Source organism: Ranitomeya variabilis, chromosome 3 (assembly GCF_051348905.1).
Source record: "Ranitomeya variabilis isolate aRanVar5 chromosome 3, aRanVar5.hap1, whole genome shotgun sequence".
NCBI classification, from domain to species: Eukaryota; Metazoa; Chordata; class Amphibia; order Anura; family Dendrobatidae; genus Ranitomeya; species Ranitomeya variabilis.
The window spans coordinates 643,748,839-643,775,025 of record NC_135234.1 but is presented as its reverse complement, the minus strand read 5'-3'; the positions used below and the strand labels follow the sequence as shown (position 1 = coordinate 643,775,025).

The following is a 26,187-nucleotide window of genomic DNA, read 5'->3' as shown; positions in this document are numbered from 1 at the left end:
CTCATACGTTAGGCCACTGTGAGTGGTTAGAAAGAGGCATATCTTCAACAGATTACAGATTATGACGTGGCTGCAGATTTAAAGGTACAACGGTGTACAAGTGGTTATAATCAATTGCTAGACTAATAACTGTTTAGCGCTGCCTGACAACCAAGTGACTTAGCAGTGTTGCACATTTCTTTACTTCAGCTGTAGCCGTATCATATTTAAAAAGCAGTGCGCCTGTTACAAATTATGATGTGGCAGCCGGTAATGTAAAGATAATATCACCTGGGGGCCAGGAGGTCCCAAAAGATTACCGTACTCCTCCAGCCCAGCCCATCCTGATACAAGAGCATGCAGAAAATACACAGACTGCTATATCAACATGCCTACCAGGATCTGGAAATCTGAATGACATCAACAATTATGTCATAGCATTTTCTAGTAACTAAACAAATACACTAGGAAAAGATTCTGCACCCCTCTGCACAATCTTTTATGTGTTTAGAAGATTGCGAATATTTCAGTTACATGTTACAGTGAAGGATGTTAGCCCAATCAACCAGTTGGTAGTTTATCCAGGAGGAAAGTATGCCATAGCAAGAAGAAAAACTTAATAAACCAAAAGGCTGCAACATTAGCCTGATAGTTCACATAGAATAACCTAAAATGAGTTAAGTGGGAAACAAAAATAAGAACATATAGGCCGTTCAATCTGCATATGCTCTTTAAAATAGTTATTTTTCTGAACATAACAAGAACTCTTGAACTCCCTAAATATTCTCATTTACCACCCCTCTTAGTAAGGCATTCCGTGAACACAACACTCTTTTCGGGAAGAAGTACTTCCTTGTGTTTCCCTCGTGTAAACTTAACGCATTCAAAGTTTGACCTCCTGTTTTACCATTTCCCTTCTAAAACATGTTTCCTTTCATTGCTTCACTATTAAATGTATGCGATTTTCCATTACTTTTAACTTATATAAGCACAGTTGCACAGCTAACATTTGGCTATGTGAGTTAGACCATCACAGCAAAGCATCAGATCATACACGCTCTGGAGCACAGTAGTTGACAACGAACATAGGAGGAAAATTGTATATCCCAAAAGGTATGCACCATTATGATTTATGATTATAATCTTAAGATTTTTAGGATATTTAGATTCAGAATGGTATACAAACAGGTTCTAAAATAAAAGTAAGCTTTACGTGATAGAATAAACAGCACTATGATGGCTTTTTGCCTACAATGAAGGTTTTTTTTTTACTTTTTTTTGCTGCAATTGCTATATATTACATAACATACAGTAAATATCCAAGTAGCCTAACTACTAATTTAGAAATAAATCAATTATATAAAGTAGATTTTCTACTATTCTAATGTTCTATGTAATCAATACAAGGGGAATGAGTCAGTCAGACCTTAAAAAACATGGTTGACCAGATGGTAAGTGGGTGAAATTACCGAAGATTAGCATGCCAAACGTCTGTACAAAGAGTGAACATGTTGTTGTCATTTGTTGCTGTTTTTAGGGTTGGCTGTAGCTTGGCATTGCAGTCACTTCAGGGGGCCTAAAGGTATCTTTTACACATATGAGATTGATCATTGGGGTAGAGGAACCTCAAGTATTCTCTCTGGGAAAGAGACCAAGAAATATTAAATATGCACTAAGGTTAACAGAATGTATTGTATTGTATATGTCACGGGGATACTGCGACATATAGGGGCAAGAAGATCGCTGCATCAGGTTACACAAAGCAGTGCAGGTTTTCCTTGTTCCATTATTTCAAGGGTTAAATTAGTTATGTCTATGTCCTGGAGCTCTCTGTCCTGAATTACCTCAACTGTTCTGTGTTGGCCACTCCTCTCATGTATATATGTTCACCTCTTGCACTAGGGAATAGCTGGTGATAGTTACAACTTCCTGGTTTGGTTGTGAAGGAGAGTTCAGAATTACTAGTAGTTGGGGTAGTTTACAGGACATATCTGCTCTTATTTGGTATTGTATGTTTATCTTAATCCTCTCCCATTTGGTTTATGCCTTCTACTGTTCCCTTGATTTGCACTCGGTTGTCTGGTGAGTATATTTGTATGATTGTAGTTTTATTTTATCCCTGTCTGTTTCCCTTGTCTGTCAGGCTTGTGTTACCCTATTCACTTCTGTTCCATACCTCTCTAGGTGGGGGGGACACATCAGCCTGCATATAGCAGCATAGAAAAGTACGAGACCCCAGCATCTCCACCTTCTGAGGCAGTCTGGGGTACACAAATAGATTATGGTCCTCCTAGCTTGAGGGACAGGGAAGAAGCCAATTGCCCAGGGAATTCCTGCTACCGTATCGTGACAGTATACATGAAATATATTATTATTGGACATAGTAGCTAACATATTAGGTTTTCTGAAAGGCTTGATATCATGATTTTAGCCCAGTTATAACATATATCACTTTACATATAACCCCTTATTCATCAAACAGCTTTCAACAGTTTTCTGATGTAAAACTATTTGAAATGTCGCCAAATTTTTTCCAGTCCCAGAAAGCTCCACCAACTTTTTGAAAAAGAAGTGTAAGAAAAGTGGCATAAATTATGACAGATGTGCACCAGTCCCTGCCTGGAGTAAATTTCAAAGGCTATGTGCACACGTTGCGGATTTGCCTGCAGATCCGCAGCGGATTGGGCACTGAGGATTCGCAGCAGTTTTCCATCAGGTTTACAGTACCATGTAAACCTATAGAAAACCAAATCCGCTGTGCCCATGGTGTGGAAAATACCGCGCGTAAACACTGCGTTGTATTTTCCATAGCATGTCAATTCTTTGTGCAGATTCCGCAGCATTTTACACCTGCTCCTCAATAGGAATCAGCAGGTGTAAAACCGCAGGTGAAATCTGCACAAAAAAACACAGGAAATCCACGATAAATCTGCTGGTAATCCGCAGGTAAAACGCACTGCGTTTTACCTGCGGATTTTTCAATAACGGAGCGGAAAAATCCGCACACAAATCCGCAACGTGGGCACATAGCCTTACTTTTGTGCACGTCACCCGAAAATGCACCAAATTCACTTAGATGTATAAATCGATTAATAGATTTGGCACATCTTACTCCAGGTCAACCTTTATTAAGACTAGTGTGCAAAACACAAGTCTTGATGAACCGGGAGCATAATGTGCAGTTCTACCTAATATATAATCCCAAATTAGTACGTATACTTCAACAGCTCACATTTATCCCCTCAGGAAAAATCCTACTTCTGTAATGTTGAATTAAACATTGAGGGCAATATATATTACATTACCTGACCTACATTACTGTTAGTGGCTTTAGGAGAATCTAGTGATTTGAAATAATGGACAGATTTTTTTTTGTACCTATGCCCAGACTGGAAAACATAAGATCATACAAAATCATACAGTGGAAAATATAAGCAACAAGATTATAAACATAATGGTGGTAGGATATAAAATATAACCAGAGGATGAGGTGTTCGATTCACCATTGCGGCATATATATCTAGCCTTATAATCTAACATAAAGGTGTTTAGATTTGAGCTGCACATTAATTTAAAATGAAGATGGCATTCTAACCCAATATTTCCCTGTTTCTTACTCAAAGGCATTTCCTTCTAACACAAAAGATCTTTGTTTTCTTATAAGCAGTTATGCACCTTTGCCAACCACTCTGTGATTGGAATTACATTCCTATTCATCACTGACATCCAAGACACATCTGGAGCGCTCAGCCCAGACTGACTCAATAGCAGTAAAGTACATCCAGGAATAGGAGGCCTGATGTATTTATTCCAAGGGTTTGTGCTCAGGCAGATCTCGGAGCTCTCATTTCGACTGATTACCATTTACAGGTAAAAATCTACCATTTCAATAGATATCAGTGAAATATATGATAGGGTTGAAGCTGAGATAGTATTTCACCTTAAGGGGGTATTCACATTACCTTATTTTTTTTGCTTGAATTCTGTCCATAAAAAGAACGTACAGAACTCAAACCAATGTTATCAATAGTGCAATGCAGATGAGTGATTGTTTTCACTAACCAAATAAGCATGTGAATAAAATCACATCATGCACTAGTTTCTTCTGTAAATGAGATGAGACTCATCCATTCAAGTCCATGGGTGCGGAAAAAAAAAATCGGATGCAATACGTATATACGTATATCATCTGTTTTTTTAAGAACACATTACAATTCTTTGACAAATGAAATTGTAAATGGTCTTGTAAATTATTAATAACTGCTGCTGTAAGAAAACGGATTGCAAACAGATGTTAAATGATACAAATTAATCCAACTTTTCTGGATCAATCATTGAAAGTTTTTTTTACACTCATGTGACCCTGGCCTTACAGCAAATGTCGAGGTCTGCAGAAACTTCTGCAGTCACTCTATGGGACTGCAGATTGTTGAACCTTGGCAGTATGCAATGTTTAGATTACTTGTCTAACTTATGGTGAGCTGGGGCATTTGCTATGCTGGAAATCTCACTCCAGTACCTGACTCATGTTGTTCACACTGGTCTTGATGTATAGGGCCCATTGTTTGCACCATAAAATGGTATTACTAAAGGTAACAGCTCACCATACAAAAACAAGTGCAAACACAGCTCACTAAGCAGGACACCTTACCTGGAAAGTCATATTTACCCCCAAAGGTGGTTTGCATGTTAATAGCCAGGCCAATTTTTACAATTCTGACTGCTGTCACTTTACGAGGTCATAACTCTGCAACAGTTCAATGGATTCCACTTATTCTGAGAACGTTTTTTCACGACATATTGTACTTCTTGAACGTGGTAAAATTTCTTCGCTATGACGTGCATTTATTTATGAAAAAAACAGAAATTTAGTGAAAATGTAGAAAATGTCGAAATTTTTAAACTTTGAATTTTCATGTCCTTGAATTACAGATATGTCACACAAAATAGTTAATAAATAAACATCAACACAAGTTTGGAACCATCATTTTTTTTGTTAGGAAGTTATAAGGGTTAAAAGTTGATCAGCGATTTTTAATTTTTCAACAAAATTTACAAAACTTTTACGAAATTTTTTAGGTAACAAATCACATTTGAAGTCACTTTGAGGGGTCTATATGACAGAAAATACCCAAAAGAGACACCATTCTAAAAATGGCACCCCTTAAGGTGCTAAAAACCACATTCAAGAAGTTTATTAACCCTTCAGGTGCTTCATAGGAATTTTTGGAATGTGGAACAAAAATGAGCATTGAACTTTTTTTTCACAAAAAAATTTCTTCAGATCCAAATGTTTTTATTTTGACAAGGGTAACAGGAAAAAATGGACCTTTGTTGTGTAATTTCTCGTGAGCACGCTGATACCCCATATGAGTAAGGAAACCACTGTTTGGGTGCATGGCAGAGCTCGGAAGGGAAGGAGTGCCATTTGACATTTTGAATGTAAAATTTCCTGGAATCATTAGCAGGCATCATATCCCATTTGGAGTCCCCATAATGTGCCTAAACAGTGGAAACCCCCCACAAGTGGCCCCATTTTGGAAACTAGACATCTCAAGGAAACGCGCAAAACGCGCGTAGGGGCTGGCGTCCTCCACACATACACCACGGCTACTATGGGTAATGTGCAGTCATGGACTTTGTGTTTATACTTATCTTGAATGGGTCCCCTAGACGGTATCCAGTGTTCTATCACTGATTACTATTATTAATAGTGCCTATATCAAAAGAGTGAATCTGCATCCTTGAGCTGTATTATATTGGTGGTGTGTGGGGTATCTTTTTACCCGTATCCATGTTAGACCTAGGTTTTATGATCTGCTGTACCTGTATTGATAGTTTAATATAATTGTTGTCATTTAATAAATATCTACCTTTTTATTAACTACAAGTGACAGCTGTTTGACTCCTTTTTTCGCATATTTAAACATCTCAAGGAATGTATTTAGCTGTGTGGTGAGCACCTTGAATCCCGAGATGCTTCACAGAAGTTTATAATGTTGAGCCATGAGGTGCCAGAACAGCAGAACCGCCATAAGTGACCACATTTTACAAACTACACCTCGCAATGAATTTATCTATGGGTGCAGTGATCATATTGACACCACAGGTGTGTCACAGAATTTTATATCATTGAGCACTGAAGAAAAAGTAACTACATTTTTACCACCAAAATTTAGTTTTAGCCCCAGATTTTACATTTTCACACAAGAAGTGGGTAAAAATGTCACCATATTTTGTACCACAATTTCTATTGAGCGTGGCAATACCCCATATCTTGCTGTACAGTAGTACTTAGTCATATGAAGAGACTAAGGGAGGAACGAAGCGTTATTTGCCTCCACGAGCGCAGATTTTCCAGAACAGTTTGCGGACTCCATATAGAGAGCCCCTAATTGCTAGAAGAGCATAATTTCCCCTCAGTTGACCCCATTTAGAAAATTCTACCCCTCTGGGAATTTATCTACAGGTGTAGTGCCGATTTTGACTCCATGGGTATTTTCCAGAAACAAGCAGCAATTAAATGTTACCGAGTGAAAATTGCAAACTACCGTTGTAGTGTCCAGTATGCTGTAGTGACCAGTATGTTGCAGTCGCAAGTACATTATGCCGAGCCCGTGCTTCTGGAGACATGCACCCATAAGTTAGACAGGCTTTCATCGCTTCAGAAATGCCAAACATGTTGTCATGACACAGCTGTTGGGTGACCCGGGACCAGGGGCTCCTTCTCTGTCTCTAACACTAAGGGGCTCCCTAGCTCACGCTGCTTCCCTGGTACTCCAGATGGCAAAGATGCCGGAGCTTCCACCCTTGTCTTATCTCCTGAGTTAGCCCTCTGTCTGTTCTCTTCCCCCACCCAGGGAAGAGGGGCTCTACTGTGCACCGTAGTACACCAACTCGACAAACAAGGCAACATGGACGAGGGTTAACAGAGAACTCCAGGCATACAAAATATTCACTCACATGGAACAAAGGAATGTGAAGGTAGGGGAATAAACAAAAACAGAGAAGGATAAGGAATTTCCATGCATGCAAACCAAGCAACAGTCACTAATAACTCCTTCAAATCTCCTTCTCATATGTACTCCTCTCCCACCGATAGTCATGTAGCAAATGCTAGTTCTGACAAGGATTAGTAACAGAGCCCAGATTATAAAGGAAAGAGGAGTGGCTAACTGAGCACAGCTGAGAGCAGAGGAATCTCCAACATGGCCAATTAACTCCTGTTCTGCCAGAAGAAATAAACACATTTAAAATGAAGAAGTGCTTATTCTCAGCTCCGGAGTAGGAGCAATCCAACGCTGCGGTCTTCTGGCTCCACACTGTCACGGTAACCCCGTGACACATGTGGACGTTATATGTGGTTTAGGTATACTGTGGGGCTCAGAAGGGAGGGGGGCATTTGGATTTGAGAGAGGAGAATTTCTTTTAGAGGGTGAGGAGCCGTTTCACTTTTCCAGAGCCTTTGTACTAAAAGTAACGTGGAAGCCTCTATATTTCCATTAACAGATGACAGACCTGAGTGGGGACTTGCTTTTTTGTGGATTGAACATACAGGCATACAAAATATTCACTCACATGGAACAGAGGAATGTGAAGGTAGGGGGAATAAACAAAAACAGAGAAGGATAAGGAATTACCACGCATGCAAACCAAGCAACAGTCACTAATAACTCCTTCAAATCTCCTTCTCATATGTACTCCTCTCCCAACGATAGTCATGTATCAAATGCTAGTTCTGACAAGGATTAGTAATGGAGCCCAGATTTTTTTTTTGGGGGGGGGGACATTCTACGTGTGGTAAAATTGATAAGGCTATTTTATTCTTCAGGGCAGTACTATTACAGCAATAACTAATTTATATTGTGTTTCTATGTTTTGGCGCTTTTACATAATAAAAACAATTTTATAGAAAAAATTATTATTTTTGCATCTCTTTATTCTGAGATCTATAACTTTTTTATTTTTTTGCTGATGGAGCTGTATGGCAGCTTGTTTTTTGTGGAAGAAGATGACTTTTTCAACGGTACCATGATATCCTTCTTATTGATCGCATTTTATTCCACTTTTTGTTCGGCAGTATGATGATGAAACATTGTTTTCTGCCTTGTTTTTTATTTATTTTTTCTGGTACTCATAAAGGGGTTAACTAGTGGGATAGTTTTATAGGTCAGGTCGTTCCGGAGGCGGCAATACCAAATATTTTTTGGGGAGGGATTTCATACATATATTTATTTATGGGTACAATATCTTTTGATTTGATTTTTTTATTATTATTATTATTATTATTATTATTATTATTATTATTATTATTATTATTATTTGATTGTTTTTTAGATTTTTACAATTAAAAAAAAAAAATTAACTTTTTTTAATTTTTTTCTTTGTCCCACTATTGGAATATCATTTTTTGCAGGCTGATCGCTTGTATAGCATGGTGATGCAGGAGCATCAAACTACTATGCAGACTGTCAGCTCTGCACTGACATAGAAAATTGCGATCATGAACTGAGCAACTTTCCTAGGTCTGGTGGGTCACGCCGCGGGGTCTCCGATCCAAGGGCAGAGGGGCTGTCATCCCTCTGCCGGCTCCCGAAATGCTGCAAGCACATTCATTCACAGCATTTAGGGGTTAAAGTGTCAGGAGCGGAGCGTGACTTCACCTGGCACTTAGTGCCGGGTGTCAAGTGTCAGAATCAGCTGACACCTGGTGGTGATGGCACTCGCACAGCCGTATGTGCGTCTGATCATCTAGACGTCACTGTTCAATAAGGCCCAGGGCACAGGGATGTATTATTATGATCAATGTCAGAAAGGGGTTAAAATGAATTCCATAAAAACAAAAATTATAAAACAATTGCAGAATTATGATTTTTTTTCGCTATTTCACTGACTTCAAATTTTCTGGTATATAGCATAATACAATAAAAGGTCTCAATCACTACTACAACTCATACCACAAAAACAAGCCATCATACAGCTATGCCAATCTAAATATATAAAAGTTAAGGCTCCTGGAAGAAAAGAAGGAAAAGACGAAAGTGTAAAAATGAATATTGGGCATATAATGTTAAACAGCATCCTGCCTCAGCAAATTAACCATATGAAAATGTCTTTAGTCACTTTTCTTTTCTAAGTTGTGGCTTTCAAGTAAATATTTTGCATAAATTCATAAAAACATGAATTCATATATTTAAAAAACCTAATTCATGAATTTTGCGTGGACTTGCGTAGAGTTGCACGAAGTTTTGTGACATTTTTCAAAAGTTGCATTGCATGATTTTGTTAAAAACATCTGAAAATGCTACATTAATGTAAAACTCATAAATCTAATTAACAAAATACAACTGGAAAAAAATACGCAAATTGTTTGATGAATTTGTCACTAATCATAAAGTCACTAATTGAGATATACTTTGCACAAAAAAAACTGTTGGAAATTAAATGATTAGTTATGGGCGAACCCCTGGATGTTTGGGTTCGGTTGAACAGTTAAAAAAAGTTCGGTTCAGGTACCAGAACAGTACCCGAACCCTATTCAGATGAATGGGGGTCAGAACGTCTGTTGTTTGCCAAATGTCATCTGCATGACAGCATGGCAAACACTGTCTCTGATCAGCAGTAAGATCATTACCACCTGTCAGAGAGCTGCGGTTTCCATTCTGTCAGATGACAGCAGTGATTCGGCAGCTATGACCCGCGGTAAAAAGTTTAATTCCAGTCACAGAGGCGTCAGCTGGTGAAAGAGTACTACTCCCATCAGTCTACGCATGCTGCCGCTAATAACAATGAGAGCAGACATGGCTGATGGGAGTATTCAACTGCCGGCGCAGTGCTATAAATAAATAAAAAAAAAAAATGATGTGGAATCTTTCTGTTTTGATAACCTGCATGGCAAAACTTATAGATGTTGGCTGCAGCCCTCAGCTGTCAGCTTTAACATGGCTGGTTATTAGGAATAGAGGGGTCCCCATGAAATTTTTTTAAATAATTTAAATAAATAATTTAAAAAACGGTGTGGGCTGTTGTGAATTCCGTTCTCGGGCTCCCTCCTGTGGTCATGAGTGGTACTTTGTGAGTTCTGTTCATGGGCTCCCTCTGGTGGCTTTGAGTGTTACGGCTGGTCTGTAGCTGGACCCCAGCTGCCTCGTTTCCTGCTAGGCTTGCTGCCTATTTAACTCCATCTGGACTTTTACTTGTTGCCTGCTGTCGTTGTATTCAGTACTGGTTCAGATCTCTCTGGGACTTCCCTTGTGACCTGTCTCCTCGTGGAGAAGCTAAGTTCATGCTAGTCCATTTTTGCTCATTGCTTTCTGAAAATGTTTCTCAGTATATGATGAGTTCAGTCCAGCTTGCTTATATGCTATTTGATTGCTAGCTGGAAGCTCTGGGGTGCGGAGTTGCGCCCCTCACATCGTGAGTCGGTGTGGGGGTCTTTTTGTATTCTCTGTGTGGATAATTTTTGTAGTATTTTATACTGACCGCACAGATTCCTTGCTATCTTCTGACTATTTAGTTATTAGCGGGCCTCATTTGCTAAAACCTGTTTTTCATTTCTATGTTTGTGTTTTCCCCTTATCTCACCGTTATTATTTGTGGGGGGCTGCTCTCACTTTGGGGAAAATTTCTCTGAGGCAAGTGAGGCTTTGTTTCTCTCTAGGGGTAGCTAGTTTCTCAGGCTGTGAAGAGGCGTCTAGGCCGAGTCAGGTACGCTCCATGGCTGCCTATAGTGTTTGTTTGATAGGATCAGGATTGTGGTCAGTAAAGTTCCCACATTCCCAGAGCTTGTCCTTATTTTTGGTTTACTTATCTGGTCAGTTCATGTGTTCCTAACCACCAGAACCATAACAGTACAGCAGGCTCGTAAAGTGTTAATGCATCGCAAAAGAGGGATAAGAGAAGCTCTGAGGTTTTTTTTTTTTTTCTCCTCTGCAGTGTGTTTAGCCTCTCTCCTCCCCTTAATCTCTGGGTGATTCAGGACTCAGCTGCAGATATGGACATTCAAGGTTTGTCCTCTTGTGTGGATCAGCTCGCTACAAAGATACAAAGCATTCAGGATTATGTAGTTCACAGTCCTATGTCTGAACCTAAAATACCAATTCCTGAGCTGTTCTCTGGAGATAGATCTAGGTTTTTGAATTTCAAAAATAATTGCAAATTGTTTCTTTCTCTGAGACCTCGTTCCTCTGGTGACCCTGCTCAGCAAGTTAAAATTATTATTTCTTTGTTACGTGGTGACCCTCAAGATTGGGCATTCTCCCTGGCGCCAGGAGATCCTGCATTGCTAAATGTGGATGCATTTTTTCTGGCGCTTGGATTGCTTTATGAGGAACCTAATCTAGTAGACCAGGCAGAAAAGATTTTGCTGGCTCTCTCTCAAGGTCAGGATGAAGCAGAGGTTTACTGTCAGAAGTTTAGGAAGTGGTCTGTGCTCACTCAATGGAATGAGTGTGCCCTGGCAGCGATTTTCAGAAAGGGTCTTTCTGAAGCCCTTAAGGATGTTATGGTGGGGTTCCCCACGCCTGCGGGTCTGAATGAGTCAATGTCTTTGGCCATTCAGATTGATCGGCGTTTGCGGGAGCGCAAACCTGTGCACCATCTGGCGGTGTTTTCTGAACAGAAGCCTGAGTCTATGCAATGTGACAGGATTCTGACCAGAATTGAACGGCAAAATCACAGACGTCAGAATGGGTTGTGCTTTTACTGTGGTGACTCCACTCATGTTATCTCTGATTGTTCTAAGCGCACAAAGAGGTTCGCTAAGTCTGTCACCATTGGTACTGTACAGCCTAAATTCATTTTGTCTGTTACTTTGATTTGCTCTCTGTCATCCTACTCTGTTATGGCTTTTGTGGATTCAGGCGCTGCCCTGAATTTGATGGATTTGTCATTTGCCAGGCGCTGTGGTTTTGTCTTGGAGCCATTGCAATTCCCTATTCCACTAAAGGGAATTGATGCTATGCCATTGGCCAAGAATAAGCCTCAGTACTGGACTCAAGTGACTATGTGCATGACTCCTGCACATCAGGAGGTTATTTGCTTTCTGGTGTTGCATAATTTGCATGATGTTGTCGTGTTGGGTCTGCCATGGCTGCAGGTTCATAATCCAGTCCTGGATTGGAAAGCAATGTCTGTGTCAAGTTGGGGTTGTCAAGGGGTACATGGCGCTGTTCCTTTGGTGTCAATTGCTTCTTCTACTCCTTCTGAAGTCCCTGAATTTTTGTCGGATTACCAGGATGTATTTGATGAGCCCAAATCCAGTGCCCTACCTCCTCATAGGGATTGTGATTGTGCTATAAATTTGATTCCTGGTAGTAAGTTCCCTAAGGGTCGACTTTTTAATTTATCTGTACCAGAACATACCGCTATGCGGACTTATATAAAGGAGTCTTTGGAGAAAGGGCATATTCGTCCGTCCTCGTCACCTTTGGGTGCAGGGTTCTTTTTTGTGGCCAAGAAGGATGGTTCTCTGAGACCCTGTATAGATTATCGCCTTCTAAATAAAATCACGGTCAAATTTCAGTACCCTTTGCCTCTGCTGTCCGATCTGTTTGCTTGGATTAGGGGGGCTAGTTGGTTCACCAAGATAGATCTTCGAGGAGCTTATAATCTTGTGCGTATAAAGCAGGGCGATGAATGGAAAACAGCATTTAATACGCCCGAAGGTCATTTTGAGTACTTGGTGATGCCTTTTGGGCTTTCTAATGCCCCTTCCGTGTTTCAGTCCTTCATGCACGACATCTTCCGAGAGTATCTGGATAGATTTATGATTGTGTACCTGGATGATATTTTGGTCTTTTCTGATGATTGGGAGTCTCATGTGAAGCAGGTCAGGATGGTGTTTCAGGTCCTGCATGCCAATGCCTTGTTTGTGAAGGGCTCTAAATGTCTCTTTGGAGTCCAGAAGGTTTCCTTTTTGGGCTTTATTTTTTCCCCTTCTACTATCGAGATGGATCCAGTTAAGGTCCAGGCCATTTATAACTGGACTCAACCTACATCGGTGAAGAGTCTTCAGAAGTTCTTGGGCTTTGCTAATTTTTACCGTCGCTTCATCACTAATTTTTCTAGTGTGGTTAAGCCTTTGACGGATTTGACTAGAAAGGGTGCTGATGTGACGAATTGGTCTTCTGCGGCCGTTGAGGCCTTTCAGGAGCTGAAACGTCGGTTTTCTTCGGCTCCTGTCTTGCGTCAGCCTGATGTCTCTCTTCCCTTTCAGGTCGAGGTTGATGCTTCTGAGATTGGAGCAGGGGCTGTCTTGCCACAGAGAAGCTCTGATGTCTCGGTGATGAGACCATGTGCTTTCTTTTCTAGAAAGTTTTCGCCTGCCGAGCGGAATTATGATGTTGGTAATCGGGAGTTGTTGGCAATGAAGTGGGCATTCGAGGAGTGGCGACATTGGCTTGAGGGAGCCAAGCATCGCGTGGTGGTCTTGACGGATCACAAGAATTTGATTTATCTCGAGTCTGCCAAGCGGTTAAATCCTAGACAAGCTCGATGGTCGCTGTTTTTCTCCCGTTTTGATTTCGTGGTTTCGTACCTTCCGGGCTCAAAGAATGTCAAGGCTGATGCCCTTTCTAGGAGTTTTGTGCCTGACTCTCCGGGAGTTTCTGAACCGGCTGGTATCCTCAGAGAGGGGGTGATCTTGTCTGCCATCTCCCCTGATTTGCGGCGGGTGCTGCAGGAATTTCAGGCCGATAGACCTGACCGTTGTCCACCGGAGAGACTGTTTGTCCCGGATAGATGGACCAGTAGAGTTATTTCTGAGGTTCATTCTTCGGTGTTAGCGGGTCATCCTGGAATTTTTGGTACCAGGGATTTGGTATGGTTGTCATCTCGTTATGTTCCTATGAAGGTTTCCTCTCCTAAGTTCAAACCTCGTTTCATCGGTCCTTATAAGATTTCAGAAATCCTCAATCCTGTGTCATTTCGTTTGGACCTCCCTGCATCTTTTACCATTCATAATGTGTTCCATAGGTCATTGTTGCAGAGGTATGTGGTGCCTGTGGTTCCTTCTGTTGATGCTCCTGCTCCGGTGTTGGTCGAGGGAGAATTGGAGTATGTGGTGGAGAAGATCTTGGATTCTCGTATTTCGAGACGGAAGCTTCAGTACTTGGTTAAATGGAAGGGCTATGGTCAGGAGGATAATTCCTGGGTTGTTGCCTCTGATGTCCATGCTGCCGATTTGGTTCGTGCCTTTCATTTGGCTCATCCTGATCGGCCTGGGGGCTCTGGTGAGGATTTGGTGACCCCTCCTCAAGGGGGGGTACTGTTGTGAATTCCGTTCTCGGGCTCCCTCCTGTGGTCATGAGTGGTACTTTGTGAGTTCTGTTCATGGGCTCCCTCTGGTGGCTTTGAGTGTTACGGCTGGTCTGTAGCTGGACCCCAGCTGCCTCGTTTCCTGCTAGGCTTGCTGCCTATTTAACTCCATCTGGACCTTTACTTGTTGCCTGCTGTCGTTGTATTCAGTACTGGTTCAGATCTCTCTGGGACTTCCCTTGTGACCTGTCTCCTCGTGGAGAAGCTAAGTTCATGCTAGTCCATTTTTGCTCATTGCTTTCTGAAAATGTTTCTCAGTATATGATGAGTTCAGTCCAGCTTGCTTATATGCTATTTGATTGCTAGCTGGAAGCTCTGGGGTGCGGAGTTGCGCCCCTCACATCGTGAGTCGGTGTGGGGGTCTTTTTGTATTCTCTGCGTGGATAATTTTTGTAGTATTTTATACTGACCACGCAGATTCCTTGCTATCTTCTGACTATTTAGTTATTAGCGGGCCTCATTTGCTAAAACCTGTTTTTCATTTCTATGTTTGTGTTTTCCCCTTATCTCACCGTTATTATTTGTGGGGGGCTGCTCTCACTTTGGGGAAAATTTCTCTGAGGCAAGTGAGGCTTTGTTTCTCTCTAGGGGTAGCTAGTTTCTCAGGCTGTGAAGAGGCATCTAGGCCGAGTCAGGTACGCTCCACGGCTGCCTATAGTGTTTGTTTGATAGGATCAGGATTGCGGTCAGTAAAGTTCCCACATTCCCAGAGCTTGTCCTTATTTTTGGTTTACTTATCTGGTCAGTTCATGTGTTCCTAACCACCAGAACCATAACAGTGGGCCCCCATTTTTGACAACCAGCCAAGCTAAAGTAGAGAGCCGTGAGCTTGTATTCTCAGGCTGGTAAGGGGCCATAGATATTGGCTCCCCCCCAGCCTAAAAATATCAGCCTACCACTGCCTCAGAAAATGCGCATCTGTTAGATGCTTCAATTTTGGCGCTTAGCCCGGCCCTTCCCACTCTTAAATACCACCACAAAATGACCAGACAACATATTACCACCACATAGTGACCAAATTATGCCACATACAATGGACAAATACCATCATGCCATAAGCAGACTTCATATTACCATCAAATGGTGCCTGAATAATACCTTATACAAGGAACAAATACCACCACACCATGACCATATACCATATTATCATCACATAGTGACCAAATAATATCACATACAATGGACAAATACACCACATAATGACAGAATAATACTACAATATGGAACAGGAATAAACCCCTCAATACTAATAACCCTAACATTACTACTGGTGACATTGTACACTTTTTTTTATAACTTCTACACTGAAGCAGATGAAGGAAAAAAGTAACAAAATGCTACCCTGCCCAGTAACAGGACCTCCATTTTGACCCCCTCATGGAAAACTGTATCCTCAAACAAAATTATATTACAGTCCACAATTGACCCCTACAGTAATTAGAGTGTGTTCCCCATTTGCCATCAGAAGCTAATAATGTAAGTTCCTCATGCTTGCCCTCATACAGTATTTATGTCACCATCCTGGCACTTTCCTGTGATAATAATCCTGGCCTCTATTCTGTAATAATGTCCCCATACTGGGCCACTTTATTTAACAATGTCCCCATACTTTAATTATGTCCCCGTTCTAGATACCTTTAATTAATATTGTCCTCTATTCTGTAATAATGTCCTCCATACTGTGCCCGCTCCTGTATTAATCTTAATTATGTCCCCCATCCTGGCCCTTTTATTTAATAATGTGACTCACCCGAGGCTCCTTTTTTACAGGATGGGGACATTATTAATGTCCTCTATTCTGTGCTCATTACTGTTATAATGTATATAATAACTCCTATCCTGAGCCCCTTTATTTAATAATGTCCCCCATCCTGGGCCCCTTCATTTAATAATGTCCTCCCTCTGGGGCACCTTTATTATTGGATAGGGACATTATTAAATAATGTCGTCCATCCTGGGCCCCTTTCTGTAATTTTGTACTCCATCCGGGGCCCCTAATAATTTATTCTATTTGTGGCCCTTTTATTACAGGATTGGAGTATTATTAAATATTGTCCTCCATCCTGGGCTCTTTTCTGTAATAATGTCCTGTATCCTAGGCCCCTTTTTTAATAATTTCTCACATACCGGTCCCCTTTATGTAATAATTAGGGTTGAGCGACTTTCATTTTTTAAAGATCGAGTCGGGTTTTGTGAAACCCGACTTTGTCCAGAGTCGAGTCGAGTGCAGTCGGCCGATTATCGCTAAAAGTCGGGGATCGACCGAAACACGAAACCCAATGCAAGTCAATGGGGAAGCATAGTCAGCAGTGAGTGGAGGCCAGGAAAACACCTACAGTGCCCATTTTAATGCCAAAAGCATCCATTCTTGTTTTCTGAAGCTTGTCAATCTTAATTAACTTTATAATAATAGTTGGGCATTGGAAATTGGGGGTCTTTTGGCAAAAGTTGTGGGGGGTAGGGTTGGTTCAAGGTTTTAGTGGGCCCAGGAAACGTGGACTACGTCACGGCGGTGGAGCAGTGAGAGGTAAGTATGTCAAGTTTGCAAGTGCTGTGATCCTAAGCAAGCAGGGGGGGCCCACTCGTTGGCATTGGCACTGGCACAGGGCCCCTCAAAGTACAGCGGTGTGTTTGCACGGCGGGGGCGCCTCCCACCAGCAGCGACACTTTTGCGTACTCTGAGGGGCCCTGTGCCAGTGACGTCGCCAACGAGTATGCCCCCCCACCTGATGAAGGAACCTGCACTTTCATGTGCACCTTCCTCTTTGTCCCTGTGTAAGGTGGTATAACATGCGGGAAGGGGAACCTTACTTTCAGCAGGGTCAGATTCTGGCTGTGTAGAGTGCAAGGGGAATGTAGTGGTCTAGGTCAATGTACCAGCAGACTCATCTAGCAGTGGCTGGGCAATGGGCAGGATGAGGAGGAAACAGATATAGGGCCAAAGAATAAAGTAGGCTACATGCAGTTCAAAATTGGTAACAGGACTAAACAGGCGGCATTGCTTTGTTCAGTGGAGTAGCAAACCCAGGAGCAGCAGACACTGTTTTAAGGGCCCAAACACACTAATAGGCCAAATGCAGTTTAATATCTGATACTTTAGGCCAAAAGCCTAAGACTGAAGCTCAGCTTTATTCAGTTGAGGGCAAACACCAGGGAGGGGCAGACACCGTTAGTAGGCCCTAACCACCAATTTTTAAAAACACAGCACTTAATGAGAGCCAGAAGGTTGAAGCTCAGCTTTATTCAGTTGAGGACAAACACCAGGGAGGGGCAGACACCGTTAGTAGGCCGTAACCAAAGTTGAAGGCCAAATGCAGTTTAATATCTGATACTATAGGCCGAAAGCCAGAAGGTGGAAGCTCAGCTTTATTCAGTTGAGGGCAAACACCAGGGAGGGGCAGACACCGTTAGTAGGCCCTAACCACCAATTTTTAAAAACACAGCACTTAATGAGAGCCAGAAGGTTGAAGCTCAGCTTTATTCAGTTGAGGACAAACACCAGGGAGGAGCAGACACTGTTAGCAGGCCCTAACCAAAGTTGAAGGCCAAATGCAGTTTAATATCTGATACTATAGGCCGAAAGCCAGAAGGTGGAAGCTCAGCTTTATTCAGTTGAGGGCAAACACCAGGGAGGGGCAGACACCGTTAGTAGGCCCTAACCACCAATTTTTAAAAACACAGCACTTAATGAGAGCCAGAAGGTTGAAGCTCAGCTTTATTCAGTTGAGGACAAACACCAGGGAGGGGGCAGACACCGTTAGTAGGCCGTAACCAAAGTTGAAGGCCAAATGCAGTTTAATTTCTGATACTATAGGCCGAAAGCCAGAAGGTGGAAGCTCCGATTTAGACAGTGGAGGACAATTTGAATTAGGGACTGCAGACAGACTTAGTAGGCTGTCCCCTGTGGACCATGCATCCACCACATTAACCCATTGCGCCTTAATGGACACGTAATCTTCCATGGCCATGCCTACAGGTCCATGCGTCTGTTGTCAGGTGCACCTTTGTACTCACAGATTGCCAGAGTGCATGGACAATGCGGTCTTTTACATGCTGGTGGAGGGTTGGGATGGCTTTTCTCGCAAAAGAAGTGTCGACTGGTTAGCTTGTAGCGTGGTACAGCGTAGTCCATCATGGCCTTATTAATAGTAAATAAAATATATAACTAGGCTCTATGAACTTTTAAATAGGTTCCAGGGGTACACGGGCAGCATTGGTGTGGTCAGTGGAGGAGTATTGCAAGTAGGGGCCGCACACAGGCTAACAAAGGCCTAAAATAACAAACAATAGGCAGGCATGGCAGTTTTAAATCGGTTACATGGATACACAGGCAGGCACTCCAGGCAGCATTGTGGTCAGTGGAGGAGTATTGCAAGTAGGGGCCGCAGACAGGCTATCAAAGGCCTAAAATAACAAACAATAGGCAGGCATGGCAGTTTTAAATCGGTTACATGGATACAGAGGCAGGCACTCCAGGCAGCATTGTGGTCAGTGGAGGAGTATTGCAAGTAGGGGCCGCAGACAGGCTATCAAAGGCCTAAAATAACAAACAATAGGCAGGCATGGCAGTTTAAAATCGGTTACATGGATACACAGGCAGGCACCATTGTGGTCAGTGGAGGAGTATTGCAAGTAGGGGCCGCAGACAGGCTATCAAAGGCCTAAAATAACAAACAATAGGCAGGCATGGCAGTTTTAAATCGGTTACATGGATACACAGGCAGGCACTCCAGGCAGCATTGTGGTCAGTGGAGGAGTATTGCAAGTAGGGGCCGCAGACAGGCTATCAAAGGCCTAAAATAACAAACAATAGGCAGGCATGGCAGTTTTAAATCGGTTACATGGATACACAGGCAGGCAGCATTGTGGTCAGTGGAGGAGTATTGCAAGTAGGGGCCGCAGACAGGCTATCAAAGGCCTAAAATAACAAACAATAGGCAGGCATGGCAGTTTAAAATCGGTTACATGGATACACAGGCAGGCACTCCAGGCAGCATTGTGGTCAGTGGAGGAGTATTGCAAGTAGGGGCCGCAGACAGGCTATCAAAGGCCTAAAATAACAAACAATAGGCAGGCATGGCAGTTTAAAATCGGTTACATGGATACACAGGCAGGCACTCCAGGCAGCATTGTGGTCAGTGGAGGAGTATTGCAAGTAGGGGCCGCAGACAGGCTATCAAAGGCCTAAAATAACAAACAATAGGCAGGCATGGCAGTTTTAAATCGGTTACATGGATACACAGGCAGGCACTCCAGGCAGCATTGTGGTCAGTGGAGGAGTATTGCAAGTAGGGGCCGCAGACAGGCTATCAAAGGCCTAAAATAACAAACAATAGGCAGGCATGGCAGTTTTAAATCGGTTATATGGATACACAGGCAGGCACTCCAGGCAGCATTGTGGTCAGTGGAGGAGTATTGCAAGTAGGGGCCGCAGACAGGCTATCAAAGGCCTAAAATAACAAACAATAGGCAGGCATGGCAGTTTAAAATTGGTGACATGGATACACAGGCAGGCACTCCAGGCAGCATTGTGGTCAGTGGAGGAGTATTGCAAGTAGGGGCCGCAGACAGGCTATCAAAGGCCTAAAATAACAAACAATAGGCAGGCATGGCAGTTTTAAATCGGTTACATGGATACACAGGCAGGCACTCCAGGCAGCATTGTGGTCAGTGGAGGAGTATTGCAAGTAGGGGCCGCAGACAGGTTATCAAAGGCCTAAAATAACAAACAATAGGCAGGCATGGCAGTTTAAAATCGGTGACATGGATACACAGGCAGGCAGCATTGTGGTCAGTGGAGGAGTATTGCAAGTAGGGGCCGCAGACAGGCTATCAAAGGCCTAAAATAACAAACAATAGGCAGGCATGGCAGTTTTAAATTGGTTACATGGATACACAGGCAGGCAGCATTGTGGTCAGTGGAGGAGTATTGCAAGTAGGGGCCGCAGACAGGCTATCAAAGGCCTAAAATAACAAACAATAGGCTCATGGCAGTTTTACATCGGTTACATGGATACACAGGCAGGCAGCATTGTGGTCAGTGGAGGAGTATTGCAAGAAGTGTCTGACACAGTTAGTACTCCCAAAAAATAAATAGATGTTAATGTCTCGCAAAACAACTATAAATAAAAAAAAGGGTGGCATGCTTAGGTACAGGGGTGGGCTCATCTGCAGAGTTTATGACAAAGTAATTTGGCAGTAAATTAGTATTTACTGGTGTCAATATAGGACACTGACCCAGAATACTGTAACTATCATCATAGATGTCAACAAATTGGTATTGATTGTCAGTGCCAGGCATTGAATGATGTCAGCGCATAGACTAAACATTGGTGGAGCTGTGCGAGATAATTTGGCACGTGGTAGAGCACAGTTTGAGCTGGGGGGGAACTCTCTTGTGGCCGGCGGTACCGCCCCAGGGCCCCTCATGTTCCAACGGTGTGTCTGACGTTGGGTGCGCACCACCACCGCCAGAGACACTACATTGTACTATGAGGGACCCAGTGGCAGTGCCGTCGACCAAAAGCGAGCACACCCACCTCTTCTGACAAACAGCACTGTAACTAACGGGTGCTTGCGCCAAGTGTCGAGAGTGAGACAACGGCCCCGTGGGGGGAGTTTTCCCATTGGGGGAGGTGTAAACATGTCATATGCTGGTCAAACAGCTGCTGCAAATTAAGAGATGTTAACACTCAGTAAGACCAGTCCACAAGCAAGACCTTTTTATAGGAAAGCTAGGTGTCAGCCGGGAAAGGTGGGGCAAAATAATTTGAAATCCAGGAGTGGTTCATTTTAATGAAGGTGAGATCATCCACATTTTGGGTAGCCAGACGAGTCCTTTTTTCAGTTAATATTGAACCAGCAGCACTGAATACTCTTTCTGATAGCACACTAGCTGCTGGGCAAGCAAGCTCCTGCAACGCATATTCTGCCAATTCAGGCCAGTTGTCTAATTTGGATGCCCAGTAATCAAATGGGAATGACAGTTGAGGGAGAACATCAATAAGGGCTGAAAAATAGTTAGTAACCATACTGGACAAATGTTGTCTCCTGTCACTTTGAATAGATGCTGCAGTACCTGTCCTGTCTGCGGTCATTGCAAAATCACTCCACAACCTGGTCAGAAAACCCCTCTGTCCAACGCCACTTCTGATCTGTGCACCTCTAACACCTCTGCCCTGTAGCCCCCTGCAGCTCGTGTGAGAACCATCACCGGCGCTGTGTGCTCGGAATGCCTGAATCAAACGGTCTACAAAAGTAGCTTGTTTGGTTGCTAATAGTGTTGAGCATTCCGATACCGCCAGTATCGGGTATCGGCCGATACTTGCGGTATCGGAATTCCGATACCGGGATTCCGATACTTGCCGCGTATCGGATACCGGAATCGGAAGTTCACAGATTCAAACTGCACAAATTCAGCCAATGAGAATGATTCCAAGTGTGGGCACATCCTGTTCAGCATGGAGGGCATGAAACTACTGGCATGGCTGTGATTGGCTGCTGAAATGATGTCATGATGCAGTTTAAAAGTCGCTGGCGCCATTTTGCGCTCACTCTGCTGTGAATTCAGTTAGTGACAGGACGCTGTTTGCTGACTGAGGGCCAGTTTAGAGATAGCGATTTGCTTCTTTGTGCTTTCCAAAGGCTAATTTAGCAACCGCTGTGTTCACCTACTATTCACCTTGCTTTTGCCTTGTAGCGCTGTTTTCACAGCGATCTGCAAGGTCTGTGTGTGTGTGTGTGTGAGTGCAGCCCACTCTCTAGTCTGAGTGCAGCCACATAGGCCATCCATAGCTGGTTGTATTCAGTTCAGGGAAGGTGGTTCATTGCCTCATACTGTTCTTTTTTTTTTTTTTTCCAAGTAGTGTAGTCTGCTGCTAATTTTTTCAAAAAAATCCTATTAGTGTCTTTCCACCCGTCTCCAGCTAATTTGTGGAAAAACACTACATAGGATAACGTAGAGGAGGGTTTTTGGGCCTTGCAGCGCCGTTTACGGCTGTCTGCACGGTCTCCGTGTGACTGCAGCTCGCCCTGTAGTCTGTGAGCAGCCATAGCCTGGTTGTCTCCAGCTCAGGGTTCTTCACTGCGTCATACCGCAAAATCAATTTTCATTTTGTTTTAAGTAGTGCAGGCTGCTGCACATTTTTTCAAAAAATTCCTATTAGTGTCTTTCCACCTGTCTCCAGCTAACTTGTGGAAAAACACTACATAGGATAACGTAGAGGAGGGTTTTTGGGCCTTGCAGCGCCGTTTACGGCTGTCTGCACGGTCTCCGTGTGACTGCAGCTCTATCTGTTGTCAGTTCAGCCCCCCAAAAATAAATAAATAATAAAGTTCACCAAACACACCAGTGACACCACTTTACATTTGTGTAGGCCACATTAGCTCATATTAAAGTCTAGTCCACACTTTAGAAAATTAGTGTTTCTTATACCTGTTAGGAGGAGTTGTTCAGGAATAAGCACACAAAGCCGTTAGTACTTTTCTGCTTATCTTTATCAGTCAACCAAAATGAAGAAGGCAGTGAGTAAGGCACGTGGGCGTGGGCGTGGGCGCGGAGCAGGGAGGGGACGTGGGGATTCTGTGCCTGCTGCGGGCACCGGTGACTCATCAGCACCCACTTTCACCAGGTAACAGTCATTCATGCGCAGCTTTGTCGCAGAGCGCCGTACACCGCTGCTGCGTGAAGAACAAATTGAAGCCGTTGTCGGATGGATGGCAGCTAATGCATCAACTTCAATTAGTGCCACATCCTCTCAGACACAGAGCACTGGAGAGCAGCCATCTGTCTCTTCACCACCTGCCAAATTGCCCAGGCAGACAGAGAGCCCAGGACAGGAGCCGTCTCTACTTCTGTTCTCTGAATCTCTTGGCTTGGAAACAGGGGGCCAGCCAAGCAGCAATGGAGAAATGGAAGAAGAGGCAGGGTGCAGTGATGCCCAACAGCTTTTTCTCTCTTCCTCTGAAGAGGCGGGTGGGCCAGTGGCTCCGTTCACATCGCAGGCCGCATCAGCTGATGATGACACTCAGGTGCCACTTACTGGTGCGTGCTCTGCTGCTGAGACTACCCAGGAGGAGCAGTTGGGGGCAGAGGGTAGTGTAGATGATGAGGTCCTTGACCCATCTTGGCGTGAGGGACAGGAAGGTGGTGGGAGCAGCTCTGAGGAAGAGATTCCCCGTACGGCCCAAAGAGGGAGAGGGAGGGGGAAGACTGCGGATCCTGCAGCCTCCGCTTTGGCACCCGTTAGGAGCATGTCTCTTCCAAAAGCCAAAAAGGGCGCTCCCAAGACTTGCAGTGCCTGGTCCTTTTTTGACACAGTTGCAGATGACATTTGCTATGTCAAATGCAAGGTGTGTCATCAAAAAGTCAAAAGAGGGAAAAATGTCAGCAACCTCAATACCTCCAACATGTGGAAACATGTGCGCACCAGGCACGTGGCGGAGTTAGAAAAACACACTGAAGAGCTAGGCCAACCAACAGCGGCAGCTACCACCTCTTCAGCTCGTGTTGCCTCTTCCTCCAGCTCACACGCAGCTGGTTCGGCTTCCTCCCAGAATCGCCGTGGAAGAACCTCTGGCCCTGTTGTCCAGAGACCCGCTGTAATTCCACCCGCAGCACCACTTTCCCAGTCATCCACACACTCCCAGCCCAGTCTACAGCCATCGGTAGTACAGGCATGGGAGAAAAGGTGGCCTTTCTCGTCAAACCACCCACGAGCACAGGCTCTGACTGCAGGCATTGCCAAACTTCTGTCACTGGAAATGCTGTCATTCAGGCTGGTGGAGACTGACAGCTTCCGTGACTTGATGTCATTGGCAGTCCCACAGTACAATGTGCCCAGCCGCTTTTACTTCAGCAGGCAAGCCGTCCCTGCCCTGCACAAGCATGTGGAGGGACACATAAAACACGCGCTACTGAACGCCGTCAGTAGCAAGGTCCACCTCACCACCGATGCGTGGACCAGTCAACATGGACAGGGGCGATACCTTTCCCTCACTGCCCATTGGGTTAATGTCGTTGAGCCGGGTACAGATCGTGCGAGTGGCGCAGGACGTGTCCTGCCCACTCCAAGGATTGCAGGAATCCATTCTGTACGCATTGACTCCTCCTCTTACACCAGTTCCTCAGAATCATCGCTGCAGGAGCCGTCACAGTCCACCTCCACATGGACCCGTGATGAACGTTTACCTGTTATGACCGACATGAGCACAGCCGTGGCCAAACGTCAACAGGCCGTCTTGAAATTAATTTATTTGGGGAATCGAAGCCACACAGCGCAGGAGCTCTGGAATGCCATCAAGCAGGAGAGCGATGTGTGGTTTGTGCCAGCGAATCTCCAGCCAGGCATGGTAGTGTGTGATAATGGCCGAAATCTGGTGGCAGCTCTGGGCCTCGGCAACCTCACTCACATCCCATGTCTGGCACATGTGCTCAATTTGGTCGTGCAGAGTTTTTTGAGGGACTATCCGGATCTTGATGCACTGCTGCACAAGGTCCGCCTAGAGTGTGCTCACTTGCGGCGTTCCAGCACGGCAAAAGCGCGCATTGCGGCTCTGCAGCGCCGACACCGCCTGCCGGAACATCGCATCATATGTGACCTACCTACCAGGTGGAATTCCACGTTACATATGTTGGAGCGGTTGTGTGAGCAGCAGCAAGCTGTAATGGAGTACCAGCTGCTTCAGGCGCAAAGAAGTCGCACTCAGCGCCGTACAGACTTCACAACCACAGAGTGGGCCACTATGAATGACGTCTGCCAGGTTTTGCGTCCCTTTGATTATTCCACGCGGATGGCGAGTGCAGATGATGCACTAGTCAGCATGACTGTCCCCCTTATCTGCCTGCTTGAAAAATCACTGCAAGTGCTAAGGGATGATGTTGTGGAAGAGGTGGAGGATGAGGATTCAGCATTTCCATCATCTTCTGGACAGTCAGCGCCACGTGGTTCCTCACAAACGCGTAGGCAGGGGACAGTTTGTGAGGAGGATGAGGAGGAGTCAATGGAGGAGGAAGACATCCGTCCAGAGGAGGGAGTTACACAATTGTCCAGTACTCAGTGTGTACAGCGAGGGTGGGGTGATGACGAGCGGGTAGAGATCACGCCTCCAGCAGGGGACAGCGTTTCTTGGGCAGTTGGCAGTCTGCAGCACATGGTGGATTACATGCTGCAGTGCCTGAGAAACGACCGCCGCATCGCCCACATTCTCAACATGTCTGATTATTGGGTGTTCACCCTCCTCGATCCTCGCTACCGGGACAACGTAGAAAGCCTCATCACACCGTTGAACTGGGAGCAAAAAATGCGGGAGTACCAAGACACACTGGTGAATTCCATCATCTTCTCCATTCCAACTGAGAGAAGTGCTGCTAGTGCATTCCAAAGCAGCTCAGTGCGTCCAGGCAGTGGTGGAGGCTCTGCACAAAGAGGGAGCAGAAGCAGTGCCTCTGCCCAAGGCAAGACTAGTATGGCCCAACTGTGGCACAGTTTTCTGTGCCCGCCACAAAAGTCTACACCATCACAGACGGCTCCAGTCAGCAGGAGGCAACGGTTCCGTCAGATGGTGACAGACTACATGTCTTGCCCTCTTGCTGTTCTCCCAGACGGCTCTTCACCTTTCAAGTTTTGGGTCTCAAAGCTGGATACATGGCCAGAGCTAAGCCAGTATGCATTGGAGGTGCTGTCTTGCCCTGCGGCCAGTGTATTATCAGAACGTGTCTTTAGTGCTGCAGGTGGTGTACTAACTGACCGTCGCATGCGACTATCCTCCGATAACGTTGACCGGCTTACTTTCCTGAAAATGAACAAGGCCTGGATCTCGCAGGAATTTGCCACTCCTCTTCCTGATTAAATAATTAGGTCACTGTCTACAGTATCCAGGTCTCCTGTTGTG

The 26,187-nt window shown here is 44.3% G+C and overlaps 1 protein-coding gene across 2 annotated transcripts in view; it reads left to right on the top strand.

Moving 5' to 3' along the window:
• Window positions 1-920: 920 nt before the first annotated feature.
• LOC143816822 (retinol dehydrogenase 7-like) overlaps window positions 921-26,187 on the top strand; it is a 114,456-nt gene continuing 89,189 nt past the window's right edge. The window contains exon 1 of one of the 2 annotated variants that reach the window (XM_077297692.1): window positions 921-1,092. The gene's annotated coding sequence lies outside the window, so the exon portion shown is untranslated. Of the gene's footprint in view, window positions 1,093-3,745; window positions 3,850-26,187 lie in introns of those variants that run through there. The other variant, XM_077297694.1, reaches the window with a different exon arrangement.